Source organism: Macaca nemestrina, chromosome 19 (assembly GCF_043159975.1).
Source record: "Macaca nemestrina isolate mMacNem1 chromosome 19, mMacNem.hap1, whole genome shotgun sequence".
NCBI classification, from domain to species: Eukaryota; Metazoa; Chordata; class Mammalia; order Primates; family Cercopithecidae; genus Macaca; species Macaca nemestrina.
Genome location: NC_092143.1, coordinates 49,609,962 through 49,625,450, shown reverse-complemented (window position 1 = coordinate 49,625,450; position 15,489 = coordinate 49,609,962). Strand labels below are relative to the sequence as shown.

Sequence of the window (15,489 nt, the reverse complement as noted above, 5' to 3'; positions counted from 1 at the left end):
TCCTTCAAGTGGCAGCAGGACCTGATTCTTCTTGGACGCTGGACAAGAACTCGGGGCCCACCGAGTGCAGGTACTCATAAAAAGGCTGTCATAATGGCCCTTTGCCCTCGCTGGTGGACAGCTGCACCATGTGACAAGGCAAGGGGCCAACTGAGCTGTTAACACACAGCTGTCTGTGGAAGGTGGAACTAAAGAATCGTTGTAATACACCCTGTGGGGCCTTGGGGTCACACATACCCCCCTACACAGACACCTGGGCACTGCCCCTTGGAGCTTGCTCCTGCTGGCGCCTAGAGTGGCTTGCTGGTTACTGCACTATCTCACTGGTGCCTGGTCTGGCCATGGGCCCCGTATAGAGCTTGCCCCTGCCAGCACCAAGACAGAGAGACCCTGGCCAGATCCAACATTCACTCGCTCATGTGCTCCCTCCCACTAGGGGTTGAGCATGGAGAGCTGAGTAAATGGAGCACCCCTGTCACGAGTCTGATGATGAGGCTGAGAAAAATCCTGCATCAGTATGATGACCAACCCTTAGCAAAATACATCCTGGTTTTCAACAGCAAATTCTCTTTGATGCCTTACAGGGGTTTTGCTACACTTCATTTTTAAACATAAAACAACAAACGTACTAGCCTGGAGAAAAGTTCATTTTTAGCTAAGCTGCCTTTTAATTCAGGTATAACACAGTGCCCCAAGACTCTTCTAAATTTGTCCTGGTAGATATTTGCAGATCTATTTATCATGGTCACAGCATGAAGTAGTTTCGGATTTATGTGGTGAGCTTTAGACTTTTGGTATTTTCTCTTGTGGCCTCAATCTATCAGAAAGCAGCCTGCATCACATTTAACACCAATATAGCAGTGTTGATAATGCTCAAGCAAACAGCGTGCACAGCAAAGAGGACTCTGGCGGAGATGGAGAGGTTAGAATGTTAGCTAGAAGCCTAAGCAGCATAAACTGAAAGATTTTTCAAATCTATAGGATTTTTATATATTTGAGGGGGGAATAATGTGTGCTGCTGAATTAGAAACCTGGATAAGATTTCACATATAAGTGGAAAATCACAGTTAAACTCTATGTGTTTGGTATGGTTTCAGCAAAAGGCTTTCAGAAGGTTTCAATGAGAGAGAAAATGGGTTTCTCAGAGGTCTGGGTCAACCAGACCATAAGCCTCAGCATCATCACTTTCCCACTATCTAGTATAGAACCTGCCATAGTAAAGGTGATGATAACTACAGTTTAGGTCTAACTCAAAGTCAGATCATGCTATAGCTGCTTGTAACCTCTAGATTCCTAACTTTTACCATATCATCACTTCACACCTATGTTTTGCTTCGGATGGCACCCAAAATATTTCAAGCTGCTTTCCTATCCAATTTCTCATTTCTAGCTAGGGAGCCATGTTATGTCCAAATCCTAGTAGAGGTTATTTTGGCTGAAGAGAGCCATGAAACAAGTTATATATTTGTAATTGAGCGTAAATTCACTTTCTGAAGCCTAGCCAAATTTTTGTCATGCTATTACATTGTATCTCTGCACATGCTAGATACTAGGTGCTCAGTAAATTTGCTGACAACTTTAGACAAATGAAATGGAAAAAGAATGAGGGGCTGTCATGTGGATGCTAGAGTGTTTATAACAAACATTGGCCAGAAAACATTTATTGCTTCAACAAATATTTACTGAGTATATACTATGTGGCAGACACTCGACTTAACGCTGAGATGTAGTCTTGGCACTGGGAGCTCAGAGTCTATTGTAGATAACACCCACATTAACAGAATAATTATGTTCTGGAGTGGTGGAAGCTGTACCAGAATGTGAGAAAACTAGGAGGACAACAAAGAAATGATGTGGGGGTTTGGAAAGAGATTAATATAAGAAAGCAAAACCAGTCTCATAGAATTGTTTACCTCTTCTTGTAAACTTTTATTTTGGTGGTGGTTGTGAGATATAACATGCTTATACAAAAGTGTGTAGAACAAAGATATACCATGTAGTGATTTATCATAAATTGAACATTTATGTTAAAAAGTGCTTTTCAAACGATCTGTAATGACAGACCAGATTTTGTTTTTGTTTTGTTTTTCCTAATCCATCAGTTAAAAAATACAATTAAAATGAAATACTAAAAAAGGAAAAGGAAAACACATGTTTTTATAAAGACACAAACTTTTGAATAAACCAGTAGAAAAGAATTACCAGAAAAATAAAAGAGAAAGAACAAAAATAAACAAAATCCAAGTCAACATTTTAAATTATTGTATCCAACAGGCATAAAATTACTTGGTAAAATAAAGTTTCTGAATATCTATTGTGAATTCTTGTACTTATGTGAACCCATGGACTAATCATGGCAATTAGGCAAGGTTCAACTGTTAAAAAAAAACTGATAGGACCCAAATTGACAAAGCTTACAAAAATTCAGTCTGTTCCAGAAGAACATACATTATTGCAGTAGCATTAAAGTAAAGCTACATATCATGGCCAAAGGCTGTCTCCCAGCAAGATGTCCAGAGAGACAAGATGCAGGTTCCAATTGTCTTACCTCTGTAGCATCATATGGGACACACTTTCTTTTGGACCATTAACATACATATCGAATATTTAGATTCTGGGATCCCCAGATGGAGTTTTGCTGGTGCTTCTTATGGTCATATAGGCATATTCTTGCTATTAAACCAGTCCCAGTAACAGAGTTCTTCAGTGGTCATACTGGAACCAACTCTAAATCATTAATCTCAATGTTAACAATGAACAATGCTGACAAGTTGGCACAAACCACCCTAAACTCCTTAGACTCATGTTAACAAAAAAACACACACCATCATCAGTACCTTGATCAGCATCTTGAAGGTACTTTAGCCAAACAGCTCAGGCCAATTCCAGGCCTGTTGGAATTAACTTCACAGTGTTGGAGCCAAGGGAAGACTTTCCTTTCATTGTCTCAAGGTTCACTGAAAATCACTGACAAGAGGCAGATTAATAGGAGAAAAAGGATATAAATGTATTTGATTCTAGTTTTATGTGACACAGAAGTCTTCAGAATGAAGACCCAAAGGTACAGGGGAAATTATCCATTTTATGCTTAGGTTCAACAAAGTATGGGAAACTATTTTTAAATATGATTGGACAAAAGAGTCTGATCTGATCTTAACAGACTGAGCAGGGGAACCCAGCAAGGCCTGTCTGTCTAGTTTTTCTTGTCCTCTCTGAGCACGTATTTCTTCCTTCTGTGCATGGGGCAGGACTCTCTCTGGAATGCGGGTCTTATGACCTACAGTCAAACAAGGCACATCAGATAATTTCTTTTTGGCCAGGTTTTTTTTTTTTTTTTTTTTTAATACTTTAAGTTCTAGGGTACATGTGCACAACGTGCAGGTTTGTTACATATGTATACATGTGCCATGTTGGTTTGCTGCACCCATTAACTCATCATTTACATTAGGTATTTCTCCTAATGGTATCCCTCCCCATACCTCCCACCCCATGACAGGCCCCGGTGTGTGATGAGCCCCTCCCTGTGTCCAAGTGATCTCATTGTTCAATTCCCACCTATGAGTGAGAACATGCGGTGTTTGGTTTTCTGTCCTTGTGTTAGTTTGCTCAGAAAGATGGTTTCCAGCTGCATCCATGTCCTTGCAAAGGACATGAACTCATCCTTTTTTATGGCTGCATAGTATTCCATGGTGTATATGTGCCACATTTTCTTAATCCAGTCTATCATTGATAGACATTTGTGTTAGTTCCAAGTTGCTATTGTGAATAGTGCCGCAATAAACATACGGTGCATGTGTCTTGATAGTAGCATGATTTATAATCCTTTGGTTATATACCCAGTAATGGGATGGCAAATGGCCAGCTTTTACCTGAAAGGTGGTGGTAGCGGGGAATTAGAGTATTTTTAGGTTTTATGATGACTTTTGAAGAGAAAGCTATTTGGTTTTTATGACCTGTCTTGGGGAAGAGAGCTTCTATGGCTAACCTTCAAGGGGAAAGAGACTCAAAGATAGGAGGGTGGGAGAAGGTCAGAGAAAAACTTTTGCTTCCGAGGCTGTTTCTGAGGTCTTCATTTTGGTGCATGATTTTCTGAGTCCTCAAAACATCATAACTCACAGCAGTATATGGATGGGTACTAGGTTATGGACCACGCTTTGAGTAACAGTGATCTATGGAACATAAGAATGGAACTAAAAATAGAATGGAACAAAAAACAGAATATGATAAGTACCCCAGAAGTCTTTATTATGCCCTTGCAATTATTAATCTCTCCTTGTCTCAAAGGTAAACCAACTATCCTGAATCCATGATGATTACTTTCTTTTCTTTATAGTTTTTCACATCTGTCTCTTTTTACATTTTAAATAAATAGAATCATAAAGCATATATTACTTTGTGTATGGATTCTTCTGCTCAAAATCATATTTACAATATTCCTTCAATCTCTTAGGTAGTGTTGTAGTTTGTTCATTTTCAGTGCAGTAATGAACTCCATTTGTGGCTCTACTATGATGTATCCATTTGAATATTGATGAACGTTTGGGTGGTTTTAAATTTTTTACTATCATGAATAGTGATGCTGTGACCGTTTGTGTTCATGTAAATTTTGTAATTCTCTTGCATGTATAACTATAGTTCAACTGTAAAGTCGCAGGTTATATATGTTTAGCTGTTGTGCTTGCCGCCATATAGTATATTAAAAGAGTTGTACCAATTTACTCTTCCACTAGCAATATAAAATTTCCTTTTGCTTTACATTGTTGGTAATAACAGTATTATTAATTTTTAAATTTTTACCACTTTAGAGAATGTAGAGGATAATTATACTGTGGTTTTCATTATATTGCCCTGATTATGGAAAAGAAAAGGTTGAACATTTATTGGCTATTGAAATAGAGGCTTTACCTATTCAGGTTTCTTGCCCTTTTTTCTACTGATTTCTATTTTTTATTGACTTGTTGTAGTAGTAGTAGTAGTAGTAGTAGTAGTAGTAGTAGTAGTAGTAGTAGTTGTTCTTCTTCTTCTTCTTGTTTTTTTTTTTTTGAGATGGAGTTTTGCTCTTGTTGCCCAGGCTGGAGTGCAATGCCGCGATCTTGGCTAACTGCAACCTCTGCCTCCCAGGTTCAAGCAATTCTCTTGTCTCAGCCTCCTGAGTAGCTGGGATTACAGGCGCCTGCCACCACACCCAGTGAATTTTTTGTATTTTTAGTAGAGACAGGATTTCACTATGTTGGCCAGGCTGGTCTCGAACTCCTGACCTCAGGTGATCCACCCACCTTGACCTCCCAAAGTGCTGGGATTACAGGTGTGAGTCATCATGCCCAGCCAGCTGTTCTTTTTATATTGTGGATATAACTCTTTCTTCAGATATATGTGTTGTAAATATAATCTCTTATAGTGTGGATACCTTTTAAAGGCATCTATTGATGATAAACATTTTTAATTTTAATGTAGTAGCACAGTATGTAAGTACTTTCCCTTTACAATATAAAAATGATATTATGCTATATTCACCTTTTGCCATCCCAAGATCATCAAGAGTTTACAGAAGCCTCGTTGCTTCGCATGTCACACATAGATATGTTTTTTATTGTGTGAGGTAAGAGTCGTTTTATCATATTTTTCACTTTGATATTCAGTTAATCCAGAACCATTTATTGAAAGGAATATTCTTTTCCCATTAGTCTACAGTAGCAACTTTGTCATTAATCAATTACTTATTTATTGTGTGGGTCTCTTTCTGGGCTCTTTCCTCTATTTCACTAATTTAATTTTCTATCTTTGTTCCCCTGTTACACAGTCTCAGTGACGAATTTATGGTAATTCCTGCTGCCTGGTAGAGTAAGTCCTTCTACTCTGTTTTTCTCCATTAGTGTCTTAGCTGTTCTTGACCCTTCACATTGTCATGTAAATTTTAGAATCAGCTTGACAAGTTTCACATAAAAAATTGATCAAATTTGGGGATCGCTGACTATCCCTCCATTTATGCCTGCTTTCATGTGTCTTACTTAATAGTATTTTATCATTGTGAGGGCTTGCACACATTTAATAGATTTTTTCCTGTGTATGTGTTGCTGTTCTGGTACTTGTTCTAAAATTTCATTTGAAAATGCAACCAATATTTGTGTTTTGATTTCTGTATCCACAAACCTTGTTAAACTCATTTATTAATTATAATGATTCATCTGTCTTTTGAGTTTTCTATATCTACAGTCATATCAACTATGAATAATTACAGATTTATTCATCTTGCCTATTGAAGGTTAGATTCCCCATACATAGCCCTGAGACAAACATTCAGGTGTAAGTGATTTATATGGAACTTGATCTCAGAAACATTGGAATGGGAGTAAAGAAGTGAAAGATGATAGCTGATACAGGGTTCACTCTCAAGAAAATTACCTTGAAAGCTCAATCCAACTGGGGAATTAATTAATCAATGTAAAAAATTTGCATCCGAGTTTTCACATTTAAGGGGTAAGCCATGTAAAGTACTTATTGTAAATGTTCTGTGGACCTGTGGTTAGAGATGTTACCGGGAGTGAGTTCATTCTCTGGGGTGAGCCATTTCTAGCCTGCTAGTAGGACAGGTGAAGGGACTCCAACAGTGAAAGAAAGACTTCAGAAAAGAAATGAAGGTGCTAGTAGTTGACTGGTGTACACTGAAGTGGTAAAGTCAAGGTGGTATAGATGCAGTACCAATAGCACCTACTATAGTGTTCAATTCTTACAGAATTTCTTTCTTTTTCTTACATTGCTATATTGGCTAAACCCCTAGTCCATATTGATTAAAAGAAGTGATAAAGGTCATTCTTGCATGCTGTCTGATTGCAAAGGAAAAGCTTCCCCATAAGTTTACTATAAATACCTTTATCAAATTATGGAAGTTTCTTCTATCCACATATATTTTTAAATTATGTATGAGTGTTAAATTATATCAAACATTTTTACTTATCTAAAGAGACAATAGTGTTACTTTTCTCATTTATTCTGTAAATGGGCTAAATTTCATTGATGATTATTATTTTTGAAACCTGGCCTCGCTCTGTCACCCAGGCTGGGGTACAGTGGTGCCATTATGACTCACTGCAGCTTGGAACTCCTGGGCTCAAGTGATCCTCCTGCCTCAGCCTCTTGAACAGTTAGGACTACAGGTATGAACCATTGCACACATCCTAATGTTTGAATACTTAATTAATATTGCATTTATGGAATAAACCCACCTTGTTTGTTTTGGTTATTATATTACAAAAACATTTTGGTAATATTGAGATTTTTGCATTTATATTCCTGTATGAGATTGGCTAGTACTTTTGTTTCCTTTCTCTTGATTTGCCCATTAAATTTTCCTAGAAAGGTTATGCTGGTTTACTGAAATGATTGAGAGGTATTTTTTCTTTTGCTATACTCTTGGAGAATTTGTATATATTGAAATTATCCTTTCCTTAAATTATTGGAAGTATTTGCTGAAGACATCTGGGCCTAGAGTTCTATATGGAAATATTTAAAATTATATATTTGATTTCTTTAATAGTTATATAAATATTTATACTTTTGATTTCTTCTTGTTTCAGTTTCATTACATTGTATTTTTAAAGAAATTTTTTCATTTTATTACAATTTTAAAATTTGTTCACAAAGTATTTCATGAGAAATTTTTATTTGGTTTATAATAAAAAAGACTTCTACATTCTTAACATTGGTTATTTGTATCTTTTAACTTTTATTTTTCCTTGATCAGTGTCACCAGGGATTTATTAAATTTATTGGTCCTTTCAAAGAACCATATATGGCTTCATTGACCCTCACTATTTTATGGTTGTTTTCTGTTTCATTGATTTATGTATGTTATTTGCTTACTTTTCCTGTTTTGATTAACTTTACACAACCTTCTGTCACCCTCAGGAAGAAAGTATTTCTAAAAGTCAGTCTCTGCATTTTGGCCTGATAATTATTTACTATCTTGTTAGTGCTTCAATATTTTCAAGCAGATGTTTTAAATTTTTGTATCTAGCTTTTCTAGTTGTCCTCTGAGAAAGTACGGGCCCAATTTAGCTAATCCACTATTACCCAAGGGGAAAGTCTCCACTGGTTTATTTTTTGACTTTTTTTTTTTTCTTGGACAAAGTGTCATGTTTTTATCTGAAAGCCTTTCCAGCAGTCTTTGGATAGAATTGAATTCTCTGATTAAAACTGCATTAATTGGTAAAATAAAACCTTTTACAGGGAATGCAGTGTAGAGGAGGGGAATAAGGGCCTGAGACAGTAAGGTATTACCTGCTGTAATTGGCTTGCATCTGTTCTTAGGCTCACCTTTAGGTTCAGGACCTCATCTAAAGTGTGATGGGAGCTATTACATGTGAGGAGGAATAACATTCTGAGTGTTCCCATACCTTCTTCCCCTTTCCTTTAATGTTTCTTGCAGCTCTTTTTTACATGCCAGAACGAACTGATAAATATGAGCCACCCACTATAAAGTATAAACAAGAGCTGTAAATATTGATACCTGAAACAAACTTATGGCTTAAGTGTAAGAAGAAAAACTTCAGATGCATACTTACTGGGACTAGATAAAAAGACAATGGCTGAAGTGAGGACAAAGGAGTGTGATAATGTGGATAGCAGAAGGTGGGACTGAGGAACCATGAGATCCACTGGGGAAAAAACCATCAGAATTGGGAAGCTTCATGGAAGCTGGATCACTATAAGTGGTGTCTTTCATCAATGTCTGGTGAGGCCAGTTGCTGATAATGGTTAGTGTGTTGTTTGTTTCAGTTGAAATAGTCTTACCTGCATTGTATGATTCTACCTTACCCTGGTGCAATGTATGCCTTGTGAACAGCATTCCATTTTTTCTTTTTTTTTTTTTTTGAATTGCACATTTATTTCTCAGCATTTCCCTGACAGCAGAAGAGAGAGGTCTTGAATTCTTCAAGGGATGTTGGTGACATTAAGGTAAAACCTCACTGCTGACCAAATTGTGCCACCAGAACTAATTTGTAGCAATTGTGTGGTGGTAACAATAAAGCATATGGCCTTCCCTCTATATGTGTAAAATGTATACTTAAATGAGCACTCTTATATTGGTAACTCAGTTTTTACCCTTGCAGAATTTATAGCATAGTTCAGGAGGCAAGACACACACACACGCACACACACACACACACACACACACATGCACGCACACATGCACGCGGGGGCGCAAAGAAAAGCCATTGGGTTAAATATCCATCAATAGCACAGAAGTCGAAGGCAGATAGGTGTGGGCTGGAGTTGTAAGGAAGTGTTTATGCAAGATATGAGATCATCTAGGTCTTAGAGGTTATAAAAAGATGAAGGACAGGAGATTAATAGATTAAACAAGATCAACATCTTGACCTGTACCCTATGAACAATGGCCTTTTACTCAAAATAGCATATATCCTTTAGCTTACTACAGATATGACTCTCACTGCTACACTATTTGAAATAGGATTAACTCATGCATCTCAGTTTAGTTCTTTCTTCTTTGATTTCTCTACATTCTTTTTAGAGTTATTTTAGGTCTAGAATATAATAAATACTTAATTTAGATTGGAGATTTTGAGCCAGCACAAAGGATATTATCTTAGAATAACATATTTTCTATAGAACATTAACAGAATAGGTTGCCAAGATCTGAATACCTGTAGTCAGGTGAGTTGTCAGATTGATTTCTCAGTGAGTCATTTTTGGTTGGTTGATGAACCATGGCTGCCTTCTGTAGGTGGAGATTTATAGAGCTATAACTTCAGACGTTCTCAGTTTTATCCTAGGTCGGGAAAGATAAGTCAATGGTAGATATATAGACATAAGTCTATTTTCTTTTTTCTTTTTCTTTCTTTATTTTATTTTATTTTTTTTAGATGGAGTCTCACTCTGTCTCCCAGACTGAAGTGCAATCGTGTGATCTCGGCTTACTGCAACCTCTACTTCCTGGGTTCAGTCGACTCTCATGCCTCAGCCTCGCAAATAGCTGGGATTACAGGCACATGCCACTGCAGCCAGCTAATTTTTGTGTTTTTGGTAGAGATGGGGTTTCACATATTGACCAGGCTGGTCTTGAACTCCTGACTTCAAGTGATCTGCCTGCCTTGGCCTCCCAAAGTTCTGGGATTACAGGCATGACACATCATGCCCAGACGACATAAGTCTATTTTCTTCTCTTGGCTCAACCGTAGCTCTTGTTCCACCAAGATTATTAACACCTCAAGATCTTTCTCAACAAGATCACTGAGGCATTTCTATCAATCCATTAAAACTATAGTAAATTTTGTCTTTAGGATGGCAAGCTTAAAGCCATAGCAAACAATAAATTTATAATTCTGGGGGCTTCAATCAGTAGATAATAGTAGCAAGAACCTATATGATTAGGCTCTGAGCAAGGAAAACAGAATATAATCAAGGTGATTAAGTTTTTGTTCTATAATGTAACTCAGTGATGATAATTTGGAGTGTTTTTTTTTAAAAAAAACATAAATATCTGGGATAATATCAAGTAGTTTTTAAAATGAAGTTTCTATCATTATTTCATGTAATCTCAATAAATATCACAAGGTAGATATTTTTAGTATCAATATAATTTTTACTAGTTTGGAATAAATTTGGTTGTTTGTAATAAAAACTCCACTGAAAGTGGCTTAAATAACAGAGTTCAGTTAACAAAATCTCTCATAATAAGAAGTTCCAAAAAGGTGGCTCCCAGACTGACTAATTCAGCAGTTCAACTCCATCAGGTCGCATTTCTCTTTTTTGCAGTTCTTTTATCTTTCTTTTCATGGCTGATGGTTGGACAATATTGGATTCAAACATGACCTTCTCACACAATAATATTCAATGCAGGTAGGAAATGGGGAGTGTCTGGGGATGGTCTTCGTATGCTTCACTCTATTTGTCAGGGAGGCATGTATTTCTAAGAAATCTTCAGCAGTATTTCTCTTTGGTTTTATTTAGTTTTGTGCTTTTGTCTTGCTGTTGGGCTGAGAGACAGCCTTTGAGTGGATTTGGGCATTTCCAACCAGAATAAAAAGGCAAGGGGAATTGTGACCAACAGTATAGCTGCCATATTTACCAAGACTGACAGAGAGAATATGATCTTTTAATATTCTTGTAGGCTTTATTTTGAAGGTGTCTCATCATGGTAATAGAGAAGTAAGAGAGAGGAATTGTTTTTATATTAATGACAATATAAATTACAACATTAATTGCTCTCACTTATCAGCACCTACTTTCTCCTAGGAACTGTGCTACTTGGTATTCTTTGCATAGATTGTTTCCTTTAATCTTTTCCCCATGAGACAGTAAATATAATTCATCTCAATTTATAGATGAGAAAACAAAGACTTAGAAAGGTGAAATAATTTGCCCAATATCTCTCAAGTGGAAAAGAAAAAACTGAGTTCAAACCCAGGCAATCAGTTTTCAGATTATGAATTCCTAATGACTTACCATTCTACTTCCCTGTGAAATAATAGTGTTTCTCCAAGAAGTCATTGGTTTTCTCCTCTCTGAAAGGATTGGAATGTTCAGAAAAAAGTTCAGGGCCCACACTGACTGCTTGAAAACTTCTATTTCCATAAGCTGTGATTGATCTATTTCTCAGGGTATGGTCTTGGCAGAGAGAACAGAAATGACCATGTGCAAATCAATTGCTGAGATTTAAGGGGCTCCTGAAAGTCTGCAAGAAATAAATCTTGCCTCTTTTGTTCAAAATAGTATTCCCAGTGCCTAGCACAGCACCTGCTAGGCTTCTAAACCGTATTTATTTATTTATTGTTTTTACTAGCAATATATGTATTGCTTCTCTGACACCTCACTGCATGAAATGATAGATGCAAGCATTTAAAGTTTTTCTTTTTTATTATATTTTAAAACTACTAACAATTTAAAACAATTGAAATACAATAAATAAGCCATTTTTAGATATAAATTAATTCATTAGGTCTCTCTATCTTTTTCTTTAGGATATTTAGTTGAGACTTAATACTTAATCAACATAACAGGAAAGGTAGTTATGGGGCAGAAGTAGAGGGGAAGTATGAGGATGTTTAGAGGTTGAATATTGCCCAACAGGGGTGAGTGTGGATAAAGCACTAAATAAGGTGGCTCAGTAACATTAAGGCCTTGGATTAATGGGATATGTGTCACCAAGAGAGGAGAGACCACAGTTATTTTGATCAGTATTATTTCTACCTGAACTATGAAACTACCAAAACTTACTGAGATGTCATAGAAAAAATTTCAGATAGAAAGTTAAAGACCTTTAATTTTAGACCTGATTCTATCAGAAACTTCTTTAGTGACTTTTGTACATTTCTCTACTGAAGTGGAATTAAAAGGTATTTTTTCTGGGATACAAGAAGCAAAACTGACATTCTATGATTCTGAGACAATGGCCTAATTTACCCATTCTAACTAATCAGAGATGGCAAATGTGTGACTAACACACAGGTCACCATTCCTAGCCCTACTCCTATTGTGAGCATCACTAATCAAGTGCTGCATTGTTTCCCACTTAATTGAGATTTAGCCTCAGAAATCAACACAGAATACCAAGAGACCTCTGCTTTTCAATCTAAGCTGGCCACATAGAGCAAAAAGAGAAAAAAAAAAAAAAAAAAATCACTGCTGGGCCAGGCGTGGTGGCTCACGCCTGTAATCCCAGCACTTTGGGAGGCCAAGGCAGTGGATCACGTGTGGTCAGGAGTTCAAGACCAGTCTTGCCAACAAGGTGAAACCCGTCTCTAATAAAAATATAAAGAATTAGCTGGGTGTCATGGCGGGTGCCTGTAATCCCAGCTACTTGGGAGGCTGAGGCAGGAGAATTGCTTGAACACGGGAGGTGGAGGTTGCAGTGAGCTGAGATTGTACCATTGCATTCCAGTGGGCAACAAGAGGGAAACTCTGTCTCAAAAGAAAAAAAAAAAAAAAAAAAGGAGGAAAAAAACTGCTATATGACTTTTGTAGGTAATAAATTTATTTCAACGCTGATATCACTTATTTAAAATAATTAATTTTTTTTCTTTACAAATACAATCTCGCTATTTTTCCCAGGATGGTATTGAACTCCTGGCCTCAAGCAATCCTCCTGAGTCAGCCTCCCAAAGTACTGAGTGTATAGGTGTAAGCCATCACGCCTGGCCCTCTTTAAAATAGTTTTTGTTGCAATTTCAATTTTTCTATTGCTGCTCTAAGAAATTACCACAATTTTTGTAGATGGAAACAACACACATTTATTACCCTACAGTTCTGAGGTCAGAAGTCAAAAATGTAGGTGTGTCCGCAGGCAGGGCTCTGTTCCTTCTGGAGGCTCTAGAGGCAATTCTATTTCTTTGAGTTTTCCAGCTTCTAAAGATCACCTTTGTTCTTTGGTAGTGGATCCTTCTTTCATTTTCAGAGCCAGCAGCGTCGCATCTTCAAATCCCTGTGACTTCTGCTTTCATATCTCATTTTCCGACTCTGCCTCTCTCTTATGAGGACTCTTTAATTACACTGGGCCCACTAAGATAATGCAGAATAATCAGCCCCTCTCAAGACTCTTAATCACATCTATGAAGTCCTCTTTTTCATATCAGGTTCTGAGGATTAGAACAGGGCCTTTTTGTTTTGTTTTGTTTTGAGACAGAATCTTGCTGTGTTGCCCAGCCTGGAGTGCAGTGGTGTGATCTCAGTTCACTGCAACCTTTGCCGCCCGGGTTCATGTTATTCTCATGTCTCAGTCTCCCGAGCAGCTGGGATTACAGGTGATGACTCCCACACCTGGCTAATTTTTGTATTTTTAGTAGAGATTGAGTTTTACCATGTTGGCCAGACTGGTCTCAAATGCTTGACCTCAAGTGATTTGCCCACCTTGGCCTCCCTAAATGCTGGGATTACAGGCCTAAGCCACCGTGCCCAGCCTGAACAGGGACATCTTTGAGAGGGCATTCTTCTGCCTACCACAGTGATTAAAGTCTTTCCAGAGCCCCTCTTTTCTATGTTATTTACTGCCTCTAGCATATTGTGTTAAATATTCTCAATTATAGAAGTGCATGTCATGTCACCAAATATCTTTCAGAATCAAGTTTGATCATCAAACTAGGCAAAACTATTTGAGGTCAAAAATGAGATTTACCTACGAAGTAATGAGACATTTTCTTTTGTAGCTACGAGTCTGGTTCTGAAAACATTTCCTAAGGGGGTTACCCAGCAATATAAGAAAGAGCACTGCTGTTAAAATAAGTGTAAATATCCCAAACTGAGTGTTTCAAATGGCATAGTCGTGCAGATGGCATATTATAGCGCCAAGGAAAATGACTGAGTTTAGAGAGGTTGAACTGCTCTTCCCTGTAAAATCAGCACCTATCACAGTGCCTCACTCATACATAACACTAAATGATTGAATTAATAAAATAATGGTATAGACACCCAATGTACATGGAAGTGAGTTCACAGTTCTAAAACTTTATAAAAATGGAAAACATCTTTATGAGCATCCCAAAATATTAAGGATGGCCATGATATTAATATTCAAGCAGATAAAATCTATTTAAAACATTTCCTAACTATCTTGTCTTCTTAAATGTCTTGCAACTTAAACGAAGGGAAAATAACAGGGATTAGCTCACTTCTATTGTCTGCTTTTCTGTCTTAATCAGATTTCACAGTGAAAAAAAAAATATAGCATCCTTTAAAGGCGGAAAAATAAGTGCAGTCCTTGGTGATTTTAATCACTTCTTAACTGCTTTCCTGAGAAAGCCCCATCTGCCCTTCCAGTCCATCTGCTGGTTGTTAACACTTAGTCAGTCACTTGACAAATCCAAAATCTGAACTGAGATTGGGGAGGGGGATGTGAGATCATGGTTTCTGATGATTACATGTTGTGATTGACACACACACACACACAAATCAAGATGCCTTTGTTCAGGCTCAGCTTGAGCAGGACCTGGAGCCAATTTTGCCCAGGAAAGTAATGTCAGTGTGGCCAAGGGAAGATGCACCATTGCAAATGTTCATGGTTCTGCTGGACATTTCTTTGTTCAAGAGTTAATTTTTCTTTGTCATGAAGGCTGGTGATCAAATTATTTAATCATTTAATCACCAGTACAATAAAAAAAGAGATGAAATTTGATCCAGTTTCCTGATAGAAAACGTGGCTGTTGGACTCCTTAGACTGATTTATTTAACACCAATATCTGTCAACATTCAGAACAGATTCTTGAACAGATGGCTTGAATGTACTTAGAAAAGGAAAGGCTGTAGACTCTTCTATTTGAAAAGGGGCATTGTAACTATCCAGGTGGGTCTTACTTTACAGCCAGGAAAACCAAAGTCTAGCAAAGTTGAGGGAGCTACCATGGGACATTTCTAATGCTTATCAAACACTAGTTACACAGTAGCCTTTTGTCTGGTGGAGTAGAGCACATTCTTCCATATAACCCTTGAACCTTCTTCTTGCAGTCCACATTTCTGAGCTGTGGAAACTCCACATGT

General features: G+C 37.3%; 1 protein-coding gene across 1 annotated transcript in view; it reads left to right on the top strand.

Annotated features, from left to right (window-relative positions):
- The window catches only part of LOC105499299 (phosphatidylinositol 3-kinase catalytic subunit type 3), a 563,324-nt gene that overhangs the window by 392,264 nt on the left and 155,571 nt on the right, over positions 1 to 15,489 (top strand). The window lies entirely within an intron of this gene.